A 20417-nucleotide genomic window follows, 5' to 3' on the forward strand; every position below is an offset into this window, starting at 1 on the left:
AATGAATTCCAGTTGACAAAAACAACTTTCTCCATTTGGAAAGAAGATCTTTAAATAAAATACAGTTTGGAAAGTGATGCGAACTGTATCACCAGCCTTGTTAAAAATTTAGCTCAGTGCTTACAGCATTGTGTGCAAAATTGTCTAGCATTTTAATTTAATTTTAAAATCTTTACAAGCTAAGTACATATTGCACAATATTAATCTCTATTCATTCATACTTCCCTAACTTTCCTCAAGAATGCATAATAATGCTGTGCATCTCATATAATCACTCATTTGCCAAAAAATGATGTTCTCTTAGGATTTTTATAAGCATAACTCTGTTCATTTCCCAAACAAAGCATACAGTTAAAGGGAAGAGATAGCACAGAAAACTCTTTCCAGATGACTCACAAAACAGTCATTATGGTGCAGCAATGCAGTAGCCATGGATACCTCTGTACACTCCAGCACATATACACTGACTGACATCAGGAAAACTGTGCACAAATCAGACATTAAAAAAAATAGTCTTTTGAGTAATTACAGAGTTAAAGTGTATACATAAATTGGCTGTTTAAAAACTATTCACTACATTTCATATAATGGTTTCAATGTAAACTGTTACTAAGATACTGCTCTAGTTTAAGAGCCTTCTGCATTGTTTTAACCAAACCTTCTGCAATTAATAGAAAAACAGATTACTCCAATTCAAATGTACATCAAAGGTTATTGATAAAAAGCTGTTAAATAACAGTATGCTTGCTTTTTGTTGCATAACAGGTAATCATTAACCATTTCTACTACTCTGAAGCTTAAACAACAAACGCAATAGAAAGTACAAATCTGCGCCATCTAAGCCAACATGCATACAAAGTGACTACACTGGCACACTTTATCTGACCCCTGTTAGTCATATAACTTACAGAACCTACTTGACATCAAACACTTAATATTTTTGAACCATTCCTGTAAAGTATGGAAGAACATGTTTAGGAGAAAGTGAAAAGAAACAAATGGTGAGGTAGCACAGTCTTTAAGTTCCATATTTTAACACTGGAAAGTCAACATGAGGGCGGCACGGTGGCGCAGTGGTAGCGCTGCTGCCTCGCAGTTAGGAAACCCGGGTTCACTTCCCGGGTCCTCCCTGCATGGAGTTTGCATGTTCTCCCCGTGTCTGCGTGGCTTTCCTTCGGGCGCTCCGGTTTCCTCCCCCAGTCCAAAGACATGCAGGTTAGGTGGATTGGCGATTCTAAATTGGCCCTGGTGTGTGTTTGGTGTGTGGGTGTGTTTGTGTGTGTCCTGCGGTGGGTTGGCACCCTGCCCAGGACTGGTTCCTGCCTTGTGCTCTTTGTTGGCTGGGATTGGCTCCAGCAGACCCCGTGACCCTGTGTTTGGATTCAGCGGGTTGGAAAATGGATGGATGGAAGTCATCATGTTTTAATATAAAACTGTATTTGTATACCGTGCAATAACAAAAAAAAAAAAAATTAAAAATGGGAAGGTAAATTTGTGTAAAAGATGAATACATTTAAAAGTTTATATTTCAGTCTTGAAAGTAGTAAATAGCTTTAAAGTTTTTTTAAATCCTAAATATAAAATATGGTCTGCTTCAGGATACAGTAATACTTACAAGGAATGACTAAAAAAGTCAAATTTTATAGACCATAAAAACTCTTAAGGTAGTCATGACCAAGTTTAAGACTACTGTAATGAGGCACCCGAAAGCTTCCATTTTGCAAACAGAAATGTGAAATGGCTGTAATAATAAGGTATTATAACGCTGAAAATGCAGTCCTTGCTTGCACCAGAAGTTTGAAATATACATAAAAATGATATTTTATCTAAACAATGTCAAAGTGCAATATGTAGGATGCATTCTTTACACAGACAAAAGTGTAACACTAACCAAAATCTGCAGTGCTACTATATAGTCATCAATTAATTTTCTAAAGCAGCATATTCTATTTCAGAATTGCAGGGAGACACAATCTACCCTGGGAGTAATGAGTGAAAAGCAAGACCCACCCTGGACATGATGCTAGTTCACATCTGTGCAGAACCGTGTAAACACATGTTCATTCAAAATCAGGACATTTTAGTGTTGCCAATTAAACTAACATTTGCATAATTAGGATGTGGGAAGAAAAAGAACTTACAGAGTCTGTGACTGAGCTGCTATTCCAATCTAGTCTCAAATTTCATGTTATTAATAAAAGCAAACAAAGGAATATAAGACACTATATATGCCTACCTAAAACATTTTTTTTTTGTAAGAGACAACTTGAAAATGAGATCTCAATGCTTTTATTTTAATCGAAATCCCTCACAAGAATATGTACAAAATGCAGGCTTAAAACCACATTTAGGAATCTTCTAAGACAGGTTCAACATACAGTATTGTAAATGACAAAGGGCTATGGCTTTTTACCCTACTGAAAAAGAAAACATGTAATAACTACACATTAAGATATTTGAAGGTAAATTTTTACTCTTACAAACAAGATTAGCGCAGTGTACTAACACAAGATAACTAACTGCCATATTCTTTTTTGCTTCTTCCCTGTCCACCACCTCAGTAAAAGAATCCATACAAGGTTCATGATGACTATTATACATACAAACATTACAAAATGATTTGGGCTTATGTCTTTTAAAGATTCACAGACACACTTTCTTAGTTGAAAATTCACAAATAACTTTTAGAAACTCCAATTATCCTGCAAAAAGTATTTTTAATTGAATGCAGAATAAGCGCTGGGAGTCTTTCTCAAGACATTGCTGATTTCAAATAGGCTTTTATAATTTTCATCCTTGTAAATGAGCACTCATTATTATTTCAAAGAATGCACAGAGCGTTCATTGCGCTTAGAAAGGCACATCTGATCTTCCCTTCAACCAAATATTGCAATACTTTAAAATAACCAATGACATCAATTAACTTCAAATGTTACTTATAAGGCTACATCTTTGTCAGTGTTGTTTCTAAAAAATCTTACAAGGCTTGTTACAACACTTTGCAGTACCTGAAATCTAAAAAAAAAATATTAAATAGAGAAATTAAACCACTCGCCAATCTCCAATATAGCTACATATTTTAGAAATTAAATGAAACGTTGCATTTTAAACTTCCTTTAGTCTTGACCTATTGTAATTATTCCCGGTCCTGGCTCTGTCCATACTAGAAAAATGCATATACTGCAAGCTATCTTTGTGCCTTAAGGAAATATCACATTAAATACATCTTTTAAAATTCAGTTAAGTGCTGGAATGACAGTACATCTTTGGTTATTTCAAATTATTAAAGTTTCAAACCATCAAACAGATAGCACAAGAAAATATCTTGACAGGCTTAAAATGCCTATGATTTCTGACTGTACTTCACTATCGCAGCTAAGTCTTTCAGATATTTCAAAAGCATTGCATCCTCGAGATGAGGAAGCTGATACAGCACGGCTTTGATTCTGTTTGGTTATTATATGGCCATGAACCTCAAAATAAGATTTTTAAAATCAGGCACCAGAATGACCCTGCATTTTCCCAATTACATAAACTGTAAAACTGGTTTAGTACACTGTAAATGAACCAGCTTCAAAGAGTACTTCTGTTCAACACAGTCCTGTACTCCTCTCAACCTGCATAAACTTTGGGAAACTTCCATGAATCTAAACGATAATTATTACATATCAAATAATTAGAGATAGTTACACTTTATACTTAATCTACAGAGTAAAAACATTCCATATACTTTATCACTAATTTCCACGTAACTGTCCAAAAAGAAAATTCCAAAAATAATACTGACTCTCTTTGTAGGATTTAAAACAAATGATTCAAGTGAATCCAAACACAATTTCTGTGTTTTCTAAAAATATGGTTTCTTTAGCGTAAAAATACTGCAAAATAAAGGTTTCTGAAGCGGTGTTCTTCAGAAATGTGTTCATTTACTTGTCTCAAGTAGAAAATACTCTCCTAAAGCTTTGTGGTCAGTGTTTTACCAATATTCACTTAGTACTCTTCAGTTAGATCAAAACATGCAGAAAGGATCACAACTTGAACTAAGGAGTGTGACACATACAACTCCAGTTCTTAAATCACTTCACTGACATCCAATTAAGTTTAGAGCTGCATTTAAAAGCCTTCTCGCATATAAAGTCACAAAAGGATTAACACCTCCAGATCCTACACTTCAGGGAGCACATTGTGATCTTGAGATGTTTATTTAGAGGACAGAAAAAATAAAATCTGTGGTTGCACTTTGTCTGGGTATGTTATCACATTTGATGGACCTATTTTCAGATGTGTAATATACAAATTAAATCATCATTGCTTGCCTATGGAGTGACTCTCTAAGCATGTGGCTAATGTAGGAATTTAGATTTAACATCACCCTGTTGATATGTTATGCTGCAAATCATACTTTCTTTACGTATTATAACTGTATTTATCATACAGTGCAATCAATTCATAAAAGGAAGTGTCATCAATAAGAATAACTTTAAATTAAATCAATTGAGCTATGTACCAGAGTAAACTAAAGCAAACATTTATGTGTTAGTGTTACCACAAAATGGTTAAAGAAAATATATGAAATATGCAAATGAGTTACTGGGACAATTAAACCACTAGCTAAACGTTAAAACCTGATGGACTGAAGAATTGCTTCTTATGCATGAAATTCTAATATTTTTGGAGCCATTTCAAGAAATCTTCATTACTGCTGTCTTTTGATTTAGTAGTAAACACCATGTAAAGCAAATTTTGATGACATGCCCCTGTATTTCCTCCAAATATTAAAGGAAAAATAAAAATGATTTTCAGTGTACCAATTAGGTCTTTTCTGTATTTATACAGCCCTCTGTATGTACAAAGCATGCAGATGTAGGGTGAAGGACACCAGAAAGTGTCTTTAAAGTGTTCAGGTTTTAATCACTGCATATTCATTTTAGGACCATCTAGCACTGAAATAATCCATGCAAAGTTGTCAAAGTAATCAATTCACAACTCTGAAACATGTCAAAAGAAATCGATACTTGAGAGTGGTCAGATTCTATTATGTCAGATCCCTGGTACTGTCTACTAATAGCTCTGGAACACTGAGGCCTGCTTTAAGCTTATTAGCCTTGGGTTAATCAGTGCAGGTGGGACGGGAACTTTCACTTAACTCAAATTATCTGCATAATTGATGGGGAAGAAGCCATTAAGCCTATTTTTTTAATATTTTCTTTTGACAAAAAGACAAAGTTAAACTTTTTACTTACTACTGAAGGACAGATTTATTTATTTCTAGGATTTGGTAACAACTGGATGAGTATTTGTTATGTCCAGAAGTACAAAACCATAAAGATTGTTTAATTATTATTATGTTTTAACTTCACTATAGGTATCCTCCCCTTTGTACACAAAATACAGTATATGGGTATATTTAAGGTTTAAATTTGATGTGGGGATCAATCAAAGATGTATCATGTCACATATTTACCTTTACTTTAAGGAGAGTTTCAAAATAAAGCCTTGTGTACATTTTACACATCAAGAAAAACTGCTCTTCAAAGGTTATTTGATCTTGGATGACTAAGAAATGATATCTTGGCATACTTCTACAAAAGAACTGAAACATAATTCTTAGATTTGAGTCTCTGGAAAAGGTAATGCAATTTAAAGGCTAGCACTTTTTTTTTTTTTAATTACTACAAAATTCAGTCTCAAGACACATTTAGCTGAACTACCAGAGTATTTAAATTTAATAATACAACATTTATTTATAATCTGTCAGAATTGGAAGTATTTTAAAAACATATGAAGATTAAGCAGCTTGCAATCTAGCTAATACCTTTTATAAAAGTTTTAAAAAATGTATTTTGTATACACACACACAGAAAAGTGCAAAGGTCTATGATGTAGTTTGAAGTCAACTGGGCACACGTTTAACTGGGACACAGTGCAAGTGAGATTCAGGGCAAATACTAAGCGTGCCAAAGAGCTGGCAAAATTGTGGCTATCAAATGAAAGCGCCATTAACAGACATTTGGACATGAACACAGCATATGCAGGTTTAAAAAGAACATTGTCCAAACAATGAAAAAGACTTTAAGACTAACACCCCCATGAACTCCACATTACTATTTCACCCACCTCCCCTAGTTGCTATATATTGCCTTGATTCCTGTATGTCTAATCATTTTCATGTGATGATGACACCTGACCAGAGTCAAAGGTTCTAGAACAAAAGACTATTTTAAGATACATGATTTATTTTCTCTTTTTGTGGATTTCTGTCTATAAATATTATATCAAAAATGTGAAGAAACGAAAAATGCAAGGTTCACGTGAGATAATGTTATACATAACACAATGTGAAAGGTGGTTCACTGGAAAAATGAGCAAGAGCTGACCTGACTGTGCATCTAAAAGGAGACGTCACAGCGAGATTAACAACTGCAAAGAAGACGGTGACAAGGTCCATGTGGGGGTCAAGACAAAATGCTCTTGAAGTATGCTTGTTCAGTAGATTACCAATAAAAAAAATAAATAAAATAACGCAAAGTTTAGTACAAGCTAAAAAATGAGACTGCATGGCGCTTACAGTTTAATAATAATAATAAATTCAAGAAGAAATACAGTATATGGCATGGCATCTTGCTCAAGTGTCACCAGAACACCTACGTGTCAGTCAGACACATATCATACCACCACCTAGTTAAACATCATCTGCGATGAGCATGGTGGTGGTAGCATTGTTACTGAACTGTAATTTACTGCCTGAGGCTGAGATACTTTTCATGATAAAAAAGAACACGGTTTTAGCTACCATATCTATAAAGCTATTTTTAATGGTCAATGATGTCTCATGAGGATCTAGACAATTGACTAAGTAAAGGTGTTTGTACCTGGCAGTCCTCAAAACAGACAATTTTGCATTCAACAGTTATTCAATAAATTAGCTGATAAATCAACTGAATAATAAGCCCATTTTTAATTTTAATTGTTCATTTTTTTTTTACATTTTAGGCAAAAGAGCAGGCTTTCTTACCAGCTGAACTGATCACATAGTTAAAAATAAATATTCTTCAGAAATAATGTGTTTCTCCTGCTGGGGTTTGTCACAATTACAAAAACTAAATGTAAAAAGTAAAATGATACAACATATACTGTATTTTTAATATATTAACTGCTACATACTTTGACAGCATGACAGTTTGCAAATCCTGCCCATTATTGTTTTTGGTTTTAAGAACTTCCATTTACTTCAGTTATGTTCTAGATCACAGGTCCTGTCATTCACTTGAGACATTAAGTTCATGTTGCGGTCAGGCCCTCAATATTAATCACAAGATAAAGAGAACACTGAAACAATGTATGGAATCTCTTTAAAAAGAGTGAGCGGTCAGGTGAGATGTGGTATCTAAATACCCAGTATCTCCAAGTAAGTGTTCACATTGAAAACAATTAAGGTATTACATTACATTTTGAGATCCTCTGAAAATTTCTTAAAAAATACAACTGATATTTCATATTGCAAAAGATGTAACATCATGAAATCCTTAAAATATGTTGTCAACCCTCTTTTTTTAACCATTTGTAGCAATAAAAAAGAAACAATGTGGGAACATATAGTGCAAGACTGGTCAGCTTCTAATGTGGCAATCAAAAATTAACACTCAAAAAATAAGTGAATTAAAAACACACAATATTTGAATCTAATAAGCTGTTGACATGTATACAGTATGTAGTGATGGAGATAAATTATTTTCTATAAGTTGAGCATTAAGAATTATATAATTATAAGCATTAGGTCATCCAAAACCAGATATTTACTCGTCGAATCACTTTGATTTTGCTATAACTAATTTATAAATTTCACAAATAAAATTCTAAATAAATCCTTTCATAGCAGTACAAACTGATTTTTTAAACTGTAGTTTACTTACTGTGTCTGCCTTCCTATGTCTCTTTATTAGAAAAAAATATGAAGCACTATGAACTTGTACAAAGATAAATCTACTAAAATATTTGCTATAGAAATTGCGGTGTCATGCTATTTTTGGTATTCAAATTATTCCAATTTCTGAAATAGCTTGCAATATACTGTCATAATTGTAGTAGTTAAACTAATTAAGCCATAGTTTTGTGACAATATAAAAATATAATCTCTGGCTAATAAATAGATTTTGATAAAATGATTTTCTTTAGTGTGGTGTCCAACCTATAGTAAAGTTAAATGTGATTGTTATATAACTAGAGAAACATTTTCATACAATGTTTTCAAATTATTTCAGTATAATGGGTATGCCCTGAAATGTATAGCTCTACTGATAAATTTACCCCATGACAAAGAGTTAGAATACAGACATTATCCCTCCTGTGTATCATAAAAGACGGCGAAAGGATGTTGATGTCATGGAAAATCATCCAGCATTAAAACTTTCTGCTCCAATACCCTTTGACGATGAGATACAAAGATGAGAGTTAGAAAGCATGGGAAGAACACACCCCATAGTAACCAGTGGGTGCCCCCACCAGTCTACATCAAACAAAAAGTCGAGGAACCTTGGCTAAACAAAAGACGATGGAATCCCAATTTGTGATGGTCTCAAACTTAATGCACTGTGGAAAGGCCAGTTTGTTTGTTCTTGAGAAGAAGTCAGTAAGAGGTGTGAAGAAAAAAAAATAAGGATTGCAAATTGGAATAATGCAAGTATGACAGGGAAATTTAAAAGTCGGTTGAATTGCTGAACACAGAAGAAGAATAGATATGTGCAGCATAAAGAAGATGAGATAGGAATGGTAAAGGTGAGATAACGTTTAGTGGGAACAGTGAAAGGTACATGTTTTCCTGGAGGAAGCATTAATGACAGTGTTGGGGGTTAGTGTTCCTGTGTCAGGAAAATGGATGGACAAAGTGGAGGTGAAAAGGGTAAGTAAGAGTGTTGTAGTTGTTGAGACAATAGTTGGTAAAGCCTCATGAATATAGTCTTGCCATATGCATCACAGCTTGGCAGAAGTGATGAACTGCTAATGAGAAAGATTAGTTTTAGTACAGGTTAATGGACTGGATTTCTGAAGTGCATTAGGGAAGTGATTGTAATCGGTGATGAATTGATAAGGCATGTTGGAACCAGTGCAAATGGTTATGAGGAAGTCCACAGGACTTTAGCTTCGGCACCACAAACTTTTTAATGTGATGTAAATGGCTGTGTGTAACACCACGTTTACAAAGGAGAAAAACAAGTCGCGGCATGGGAATCTGGTGGTTTACTGAATACATTTGTTGGAGAGAAAGGATGATTGAGGCATGGTGGAAAAGAGGTGGCCCTTGAAAAGGGCTGTGCATAACAATGCTTGGATGTAGGAGATATTTCAATCAAAGGGATGAAGAAAAGTAATAGGAAAATGCATATGAGAAAAGCAATGAAGAATGACTAGTTAAAACAAACAAACAAATAAATAAAAAAGGTCTGCAGTTGAACAAAGGGACTGGCCGTGATGACACAAGGAAATATGCTGGTGGAGTGCTCACGAAAAGACAGAAAGGAGATACTATAAGGAGTGTCAGAAAACAAAGGCAGATGGTGACACGGACAAGGTACAAGGAAGCAAAGTGAAATACTAGAAAGGCACTTGCGAGTGTGCAAAAAGCTAAGAGACAATTTTCATGTGAGCTGCAGAATGAGGAATGTGGGGTATTGCAAAGCAAATAGCAAAACAAAGGCACGATATAGTTAAGTTTAAATAGCTTGAAAAATGTTGAAGGGAAAAATTAAGATTGATAATTCGATTAAGAAACCTGGAAAATGACATGGAGAAGTTGGATGATATTTGTTGTGAGGAAATAGAAAAACAGAGGTTTACATATTCAAAAGAGGATGTTGGAAAAACTCTGAAAAAGATTAAGTCTGGAGAAAGTTATCAAAATGAAGTTTCATTTCATGCCAGGGAAAGAAACAACAGATGTCATCTTTGATATCAGCCACATTCAGTAAAGGCATCTGGCAAAAGGAAAGAAGCTGGTGATATGGTGCTACAAGATGTGGCGAGGTGGGTATTGAGAAAACTAGGTGTGGACGAATTACATCACCATAGACACTAACCAATGTATAAAGGAAAAAAAAGTACTCAGGATAGAAAAGGGCCAAGTGAAAATTTAAAGGTGAAGGTGGAGCTGCACCATGGATCTGTTCTGATGCAGTTTCTTTTTGTAATGGATGTGGTGACCATATATGTGTAAGAAGTAGTACTAGAGGAGCTCTTCTATGCTGATGATCCCTCATCAACACCAAACAATGAAGTGGAATTGAAGGAGAATATAACTTAAGTGGAAAGGTATCTTGGCCTCGAGGTAAATTCAGGAAAGGTCAAGGTGATGGCTTGATGGTAAGGGGCAGGAGGTGTAGAGGTGGGTGTATGGTTATGTGATGTGTGCAGTAGGTGCTGAGAGAAACTCAACTCAATGCATATGCTGCCAGAAGTGGGTGTGACCATCTTTGGTAAAAGTGTGTGTGTGTGTGGGGTGCCGAGTGCTGAACTAACAGGTGTAAATTTAAATATCTCCAATATAGCGATTTTGGACAAAGTAGTTCTTGATTTTATTGAGGTGGCATATTGAGTGCAGAGACTGCAATGATTGCAATGATTGCAAGACTCAAAGGTACATGGAAGAAATTCCAGGAGGTATCTCAAACTCTGACTTCTTTGGGAGCCACTTTGGCGCTGAAAGAAAAAATTTATGAAAGCTGTATCTGGAGTATAAGCAGCACGGTGGTGCAGTGGTAGCACTGCTGCCTCACAGTAAGGAGACCTGGGTTTGCGTGGGTTTCCTCCGGGTGCTCCGGTTTCCTCCCACAGTCCACAGATATGCAGGTTAGGTGCATTGGTGATCCTAAATTGACTCAAGTTTGTGCTTTGTGTGTGTGTGCCCTGCGGTTTGCTGGCACCCTGCCCGGGATTTTTTCCTGCCTTGCACCCAGTGTTGGCTGGGATTGGCTCCAGCAAATCCCCTTGACCCTGTGTTGGATGATGGATGGATGTATCTGGAGTAGTATATTCTATAGGAGTGACATGAGGTCAATGAAGGCAGAACATGAAGCAATGCCGAAGAAAGAAAAATGAGAATGATTAGGTGGATGTGTGAATTGCCACCATGTGAAAGTAATATGAATGCCGAGTTAAGAGAAAAACATGGTGTGGAAACAATTGGTACTGTGCTGAGGAGAAAATAACTAAGCTGAATTGGGCATATGGAGCAAAGGCCAAGGGCAAATTGGTGAAGAAGTGCACAGTGATGGACATGAAGGGGATGAGGCCAAGAGACAGACCAAAGTAAATGGATGGTGGTAGATATGGTAGACATAAAAAAATGGTCTCACCTAACAACATGCCCAGGTCTGTGGAATAATGACTAAAGGCGAGTGGCAGCCTTTCCAGCAGCTCCGTGTACGACTTTATCTTTCTACACTTTTCTCTATTTCACTGATCACTCCTACCACTTTCTTTTATGTAGACTCGTTCCCTGGACAATTTTTACTACTTCAATGTGAATTTCCCCTTGGGATTAATAAAGTATCTATCTATCTACAGGAAAATGATCTGGGAGCAAATGACTAACCTGGGTAACCCCAAAAAACTGCTGTTAAACCGGTGATGACAATGGACCACAGATAAATTTGCAAAAAGCTTTTCATGTACAGTATAGTGGGAAGCCAATAAACAAAGCAGGCAAAAGCAGTGATAAGAGCTCATCAAACAACCTATATAATAGTTTAAAGTGAAGAAATCAAAGAAGTTCTTTGTACAAACATTCCAGTTCATTTGAGGCAGTCTATCCTTTCAGCAGAATTCATGGCAAAATATATTGAAGTTCAGGATCCACATATGGCTTTGCACAGGTTTATAATCACTTCTTCTTTGATGTGTATATGTTACAGTACAATGTCTGATTATAGGGAGAAAGGCATTTTGCATTATCTTTATAAATTCCATTTTGGACTGTATTTTAAGTCATATTTAATGAGCATATGGGTATGGTAATCTTCATGAAAATCAATGTGTTATTACAGTTCACTGTTTGAGGAGATGTCACAATACAAACATTTTAGGTTGCAAGAGTTGTTATTTTGATCCAGTTACTGTCTCCCTGTTCATGCAGGGAGGATACCAAAAAAAATACACAACCAACCAAACTGCTCTGTAGCCAATACTGCATGAACATTATATTGCCAAAACCACTAAGAGGATATCCTCAAGCAGAACCCACCCCTTCCCCATAAATCAAAATACTGTGACAAACAAGGCCTATGTTCTATATTACACTTACAAAAGGACTAAAGTAACCAGAGAAAGCATTATAGGTGGAGTGAAGGTAAATATGTAACACAAGATACATTAACAGAAACAAATTACACTGGAAAATTAAAACTAATCCTAATTCTTTATCCAAGAGGTGGCTAGTATTAAAAAAAAAACAACTAAACAAAAAAATTAAGGGTACAAATAAGACTACAATTATAAAACAGTCAATATTTCCTCTTGTCATGAATCATAATAGACAAGATATGATGAAAAAAATCAACAGTACCATAAATCTTATCTATGTACATGTAATTTATTGCTTATTCTACTACACATAACACGTATTTAAAAAAATTAATGACACCAATTACAGTCTAAACAGGATGTGGACAATCACCACCAATTTGTCAATTATCTATTTAGAGTTGGACTGATCCTAGATTTCCTTCTTTGTTATGGTATTGGCCAGTGAGACCCTCCTTCTTCATCATGTCTAGCTATTTTATATCCTGTTGCCAGGCTGGGCTCTGTTCCTCTACTTGCGCCACAGGGCACCACTTCACCTGGTCATTTTTTACCATTTGTTCTACACAAATTATATCATTAAGTTTCTCATAAGCAGATAATTTATTGTATCTATACTAAGCCTTTTCATCCAGTTGGCTATTGTCATATTAGTCTTTTCCAGCTTGGCTTTTTTATTTCCTCTATATTGGCTCTTAGTCCAATGCAAATTAGAACCTCACACAACTTGCATGATCTTTGTATACACTCTCTAAAGCAGCCACACTGCCTATATATCCAAGTCTACAGTTATTACCTTAAAATATAGGACCGCTACAGACACATAATTTAAGTGAAGTCAGAACAGAGACACTATTTGTTTAGGTGTGATGAACTAGACACAAAAGACTAATTTTCAAAATACAGTACCTTTATTAGGCCTACTAGGTATTCATTTTTTTTTCTATATTAGAACAATATAAGTAGTCTTGTGGTAAAGCTAAGTTTTCTTTCCTTTAAATACTGTTTTTACAATAACTCATAAGTAGGAGAGAAGTTTTTTAGTTTTTTTATCTTGTGCATATAACTGTGGGTAAATTGATGATTGTCTTTGGGAAATGACCGAGTACCCTCCAGGACTATTCCAAAACAACAGTATTCTCTATTATAATAACTTCAGTCCTGTGTGTAATTTAAATAATAATCCTCCTACCCTCTTTTTCTGCTATCTAGTTTGTCAATGCTATTCTTCTACAGAATAAAGTATGCTCAATTTTAAACTCTATTAATAGTAACAATTCCTCAAAGTGTCAGAGTCCAGTTTATCCCAACCAAGATTAAAAATTTAAATCAAAATTTTTTTTTTTGTCTAGGGTAATTTTCGTGGCAATTACAAATGTTATAAGCAGGCACTGTTGCATAGTGTTAAGGCTTTGGACTTCAAACACTGAGGTTGTGGGTTTAAATCTCACTACTTGACACTGTGTGACCATGAGCAAGTCTTTGAACCTGCATGAGCTCCAAGTGGAAAAAGAAATGTAACCAAAAGTAAAAGTAACGTAAGTCAAATTGGTCAAAGGTGTCAACCAAAAAAGTAAACGTCCAGGCTATTAATAATGATTAGGAGAGCAAAATTACACCCATGTTTCTATTTTATTATTATTTTTTTTTTTTTACAATGTCTAACCCTCCTGGATTTAAATGCCATTAGAAATTTTATCTTCTTTAACAGCAGATTTTTTTGCATGTCAAAAAGAATCTGTATTGTATGTACAGAAGAGCCTCTTATCATTCAGGAAGAAGTCTGCACATTTCCTAGATCTCTTGTATGCATACACAAAGAAAAATACAATTCTTCATTCAAACCTTCTTAAAAAGAAACAGGGTACTTATGTACTTTACTTGCTGAAGTAGAAATTGGTCCTGATAAATAGGCAATTAAACTTTGCTGATAAAATTAACTGCTGTAATGTCCACAGGTTTTAAATTAGCTATATTACCACAAGCAAATGATCATGTCTACAGTTATATAATGGTCTGTCTATCCTATAAAGTGTGCATTTTTGAAAACAACTGTGAATAGTTGAGCAGTTGTGCACAATCCATTCAACTACTTGGATACTGTGTTATTTTATGTTAAATACAAAGTGAATTAAAAATAGCCTAAAAGTTCAAATAAAAAGACAATAAAAAAAAATAATCTCCCAATCAATGCAAATTTGAGCAGAGTGTGCTAGTGATAAAATCCTAGACAGTATAATCTTTACACTAGATACATGTGAACCAATTGCAATTTTACCTGTTTTAAAACCTGTTTTAAAATTTAAAACTATTATATTTAAATTGACCAATATAATTCTCTGTATGCAAAAAAGGAAGAAAACCATCACAGAGTACATTTGTATACACACGCACACTTTCTCAATCAGGGCAGTTTAGAGTCACCAATCAATACATTGAGAAAGCCTCAGGGTTAACTCCAGAAATATTGGGCCTAGACTTTTTAAAACAAAAACATCAACACTAACCACTCTATGACTGGGTTCTGTTAATCAAAAGCCACATTAGGATTTTAAAATTCCAAATATTTTTAAGTTTGCTGTTTGTAATACTTGGAGGTTTCCCATTTATCCTGAAGAACTCAAAATACATAACTCTCACTTACTCCATGTTTCCACTGTACTCCATTAGATGTCACTATTATATAGATCCCTAAAGTGATGCACATTTTTTTAAAATTAATTTCATCTGCACTAATAAAACTGTGCATTCACAAAGTATATACAGCCGAGGGGTTGTACACATTAGGGGGAAGAGATTATTCATACATGCACAAACGATATTATATATATATATATATATATATATATATATATATATATATATATATATATATATATATATATATATATATATATATATATATATATATATAAATAAATAAATAAAGTTTTCCCTCTTCTTAGGCAGTCCAAGTGAATGATGCCAGATTACCATGGAGAAGCCTAAGTAAACATAATTATTATTTGGGAAATTGTTTGAAGCATTCATTAAACTGTCAGGAGTCCTCAGGAATATTCTCTAAATTATTCTAAGTAAATAAAACTTTAGGCAGTTGTTAACCCTTTCCAGCTGAGATTCTCTTTTAATATGTGCAATAGCAACATGAATACATTCAAATTGGAGAAGTCACCCTTATGATTTTCACTTCTGTGTAGGCTTATTTTCATCCATGGCAATGTGCAATGTTACTCCTCTGCATTTTAAAATGTAAATGCCCAAAAATACTAGAATGTTCTTATAGCACCAGAATGTCTAGATTAAATACATTAAAAATAAATTATCACAGTTTTTACTAGTACATGAACTCGGGACTAGATAATATCTGTTTAAGATGATGGTCACAATAGCATCAAAGAAGTGAGAAAATCATGTAAACGATACTATAGTAAATGTCCTTTACAATAAAATGAAAGATGTCCATACAAAAACACCTTCAAGTGACTAGAACAGATTTCTCTAAAAATTCAGCGGTGCACTGTTTTGTGAAATGAATGTTAGCCCATGGGACAAATTGCCAAGAATCATTTTAATTATAACCTTGGGAGTCTACAATAGAAGAATTTAACGTGGCACAATAAAAGCACTATCAAGGCATAAAACAAAATAAGTTCCATTATGAGATTTCTCATATCAGAATCCTTGACTACTATAACTTTCCAGGTTGGAACTTGCTAACACTGTACTACAGTACAGTAACAACTTTTACTTCAGTGTTGTTCTTTCCTGATCCACTCCTGTTCACTGTTTGTGATGAACCCACACTCATCTCCTTTGACACTTTCAAACTCAGTCTCTCTCCAGTCCAGCCTTTATTTATCACACAGCAGGTCCCTCTTTTTAATTCACTTTGATATCAACCTGGAAAGCCCACCTGCGGCCACTGCAATCCTTTAATTTCATGTGTCCAGTGACATGTGCTGCATCACTGCTGTCAGGCTGCCAAATGTTATACTATCATCATGGCTGAGTGGTTATTATGGATAATGGCTGAATCAGGAGCTTTGAAATGTAAATTCTTCAACAATGTAATACATTTTTGGTGTTTTTTTTTTTTTACACAAATACCTTTAGTAAAATAGATGTAGTAATGGCAACACTGAAGTGATTGTTGACCTTGGGGTTTGTTTTTATTTTTTTATTTTTTTATTTTAATATATTTTATTAGTCCATAAGGAGAAATTCTCTTTTCACAACTGTACAGCACCTCTAGAGCAATGTTAGGGTTGAGGTAGGCTGTATCCTTGCCTTTAGCAAATCTTTCCTCAGTGTGAAACATTTCCAAGTACCTTTGACTTTCATGAAGCACATTTTCCTTTGATTGGATCAATGTATTTGCTTAGGGGTTGCAAAACTGTTACAAAAATGAACTATTTATATTGCTTATTTTGTAATTTTCCTGTAATAGATGAGACTAAGTAGTAGATTTTTACCATTCTAAAAACGTAAAATGTCCCGAATGCCCCTGACTTGTAGTAAGTGTTGGCAAAAACTGCCCCTTAACATTATTCCAACAATAGTATCACATGACCTATAAAACCTTTAAGAAAATGGATGCATCTGCATCTTTGCCAATCTTTAGATCTCCCAAGCTAAGACGGCCACAGTAAGTAGTTTTTTAAACCTTTGCTGAATTTACTAGTAGCCATAGCAATAATATCTAATAATACATTTTCACAGTGGACTCAGCAAAAAACACCCAACAGCAAAAACCTCAGGAAAATAAAATAATGTTTTTTGTCATAAATATTCATCCATTATCGATACCAGCTTTTTTGTTGGTCAGTGTCACAGAAAGATCAATATGTAATTGGCAACATGTCAGTATAAAAACACTTCAAACATTTAAAATTTATAAAAAGGATTTCTTTCAGTAATATCATAAGTCGACCCACAAAAATAAATTTCCTAAGCCCAAGTATTACAACTCGGATGTACTCAAAGAAATAATGTCTTAATTCATGAGTGTACCCATATACAGTTTTTGATTGGGGTCACATGCTAGGTCCAGTTCCTTACCCCGATTCCCTGAACATTTTATTACTTGTTAATATAGACTAATGACTCCCAAGAATGAGCTAGTGACCAGGTTAATCATCAACTCACTCCTAAAACATTTTTCTGTACAGCACTTCTAAACTATGTCAGTAAAATCCATCTATCCATTTTCTTAATCTGTTTATCCATGGCAGGTTGGAAACCATTTTCTAATTCAGGGTCATAGGGAGCCAGTGGGTATAATTAGAAGGAACGTCTTGAACACACAGTCCATCTCAGGACACATTCATCCACTCATGTGGTGCCAATTAACTTAACAAGCATGCCTATGGGATGTGTAATGAAATTCACCCAAACAAAACCCATGCAGACACAGGGAGAATGTACAGGTTCCCCTAAACCAGTGACCTTGCAATGAGCCAAATCCAACACTCTCAAGCTGTCAGGTAGCAGGACTAACCATATAACTCCCCACCCAAGACATCACTAGCTAGTTACAGTGGCAAAGAAGCACACAGTTTATGGATATAATTTTATATTTTTTTTCAGACTCCTCACATCCCCTCAATTAACTTTGCACTACAAGTTTAGTGTGCAGTTAGCAAAAACATTAGAGGTAGTCTTTGATCTCGGTAACTGCATTACTACTACATTTAATGTAAAAAAAACCTTGGATATTAAAATATAACTACAGTTTTATGCACCAGGAATACTATATTTAATGCTACATTAGATTAAATGACTCTTTTCTCATTACTATTGATTGATAAACTGTCCCTATTCAGCTCTTATTTAACATATTTTTATATGCATTCTTCACAGCATACTGTTGAGGTAAACAGTCACAGTGGACTTTTGAGAATTTTTATCTTTAGGATGTTAACTTGGGTCCTAACATTTTCTTTGACTGGTGTAAATAAAGCCTTCATAGAAGTTTCATTGAGCTCATTTAGCTATTATTCAGAGAGACTATTTGAGCCTTTGACTGTGAGAGAGTGATGGCACTTTATGAAATGTATAACATGTGTAAAAGTCTCACTCACTTCAGCTCTGCTATATTGGCTTACAGCAACATACAGATGGGAATGTACAAAGCAGCACACAGTCTATTTTGTAATGGAGGAATATTCTGTGATTTTCTAAATCCACTCCTGCAGCATACTGTACAGCTACCAGGTTCTAGTGTCTAGGAACTGGAGCTTATCAGTGCAGCAGCAACTGCAAAAGAAAAAAACAACACTAGACAGAGAGGCAGTTAGTAATGCTGGTATGGTACAATCTCCATCATACACTTCTAAAAGTAGAAGGATCAATCTAAAAAGTATTCTGTTTAATTGTTTGATGCCTATTAGTTGCTTTTCGTCCAGCTGCCATGTTGAATTTCACTTTAATATTGAATAATATCATTTTGACTTTATAGTACGTGAAGTTGCATCACGTCAATTTCCTCTTCACACTAAGTAAGTAATCTGTCCTTGATGCAGATAAGGAACGAGTTTCAGGAAATGACAGTAAAGAATAGTGCTTGTGTGCCTACACTGTCATTCAAGCCATGGCTGTCTTTTTCTGTCTCAACAAACAGGAGTATCATGTTGCCACACTGACTCATTTTACAAACAACACTATGCTAAACTTGCATATATACATATATATATATATATATATATATATATATATTATATACACACACACACACATATAATATATATACACATACACATATATACATATATATATACATATATACGTATATATACATATACATATACATATATACACATACATATACATACACATATACATATATACACACATACATATACATATATATAAAGATGTATATGTATGTGTGTATATATATATATATATATATATATATATATATATATATATATATAAACAGTTTCCATTTAAATGATGTTTGTAAAATTAGGTGCACAATGTGGTGCTGAAAGATCATGATTAAGTTCAATTCATCTCAGCAAGCAATTTTATTTAATCTTTTTAAATGTATAAAAAGTGGACATAATTGTTGTTACAAAAAATGAACCAACTCTGTAACCCTGACGGATAAAAAAAGGGGAGTACACAATTAGAAACTGCATCCAAAATATTTGTATGAATTAAAAAGCAAATGAAAGGCTACACAAACCTGTTTTGTTTCATATTTTGCAAAATAGCTACACTTGGGAATAATGTATGATAAATGAAAAGAAGTTTCCTCAGGGAACTAAGCACATCTCTTACCCAATAAATTTACTCACTCACTTGTGTAACTGTTATTATTTGTAACTACAATAATGTGACAGCCTAGGCATAAGATTGTTCTGAACCCAATATTTGTTGTTCTGGTGATTCTCAACATAATGTTGAATGTAAAATGGCTTGCAACAAGATTAGAGGAGTGATGTCATCCTCTATGCAAAACAGGGCAGAACAAATAAACCTTATAATCTAACCAAGCTCAGTGTTTAAATATAAAAGGAAAAATATATGTTGATGGCACTTGTGACCATTCAGCACAACTGGGGCATTGTTAATGAAGATATGTAACTTTTGAAATGACTGTATACTATACAATGTATCACTGTACATTTAAGAGAAGAGCTACAAGACGAACTGTATTTCAGCATCTGATGCATGTCCCTACACACAACACTACTTAATTAGTATTTATATTCTTGTTAAAATCCTGTTATGTTTTCAGTGTTTGTATTGGCTTTCAGTGAATTTTGATGCTACAAATGCCATGTCATTCCTATCAGCTCACTATGAAAGCTTTACTTCTGAGAGAAGATATAATAGATCCGGCCCAGGCCTACATAGCTAACTTATCTTTATTGATAAAGCAACTAATAACTGAAGCAGCAGAACCACTACAAGAGTACTTAGAAACATCCTGTCTGCCTATGAACAAGAATTTTTGTATTTCTGCCTAATGAATTGCTTGGTCAGTAATCTGAAACACACTCAAATGCTACTAAGCAGGTAATGGCCAAAACAGTCTCATGATTTAAACTCGATTATTTATGAATTATGTCTGTTGTTAAGGACATTAAAGACAAAAGAACAACAAATAACAAATG

General features: G+C 34.4%; 1 protein-coding gene across 1 annotated transcript in view; it reads right to left on the reverse strand.

Annotated features, from left to right (window-relative positions):
- Positions 1–20417, reverse strand: part of spred1 (sprouty related EVH1 domain containing 1) — an 87853-nt gene that overhangs the window by 21781 nt on the left and 45655 nt on the right. The gene's annotated exons all lie outside the window — the stretch shown is intronic.

Source organism: Polypterus senegalus, chromosome 18 (genome assembly GCF_016835505.1).
Source record: "Polypterus senegalus isolate Bchr_013 chromosome 18, ASM1683550v1, whole genome shotgun sequence".
In the NCBI taxonomy this organism is placed as follows: Eukaryota; Metazoa; Chordata; class Cladistia; order Polypteriformes; family Polypteridae; genus Polypterus; species Polypterus senegalus.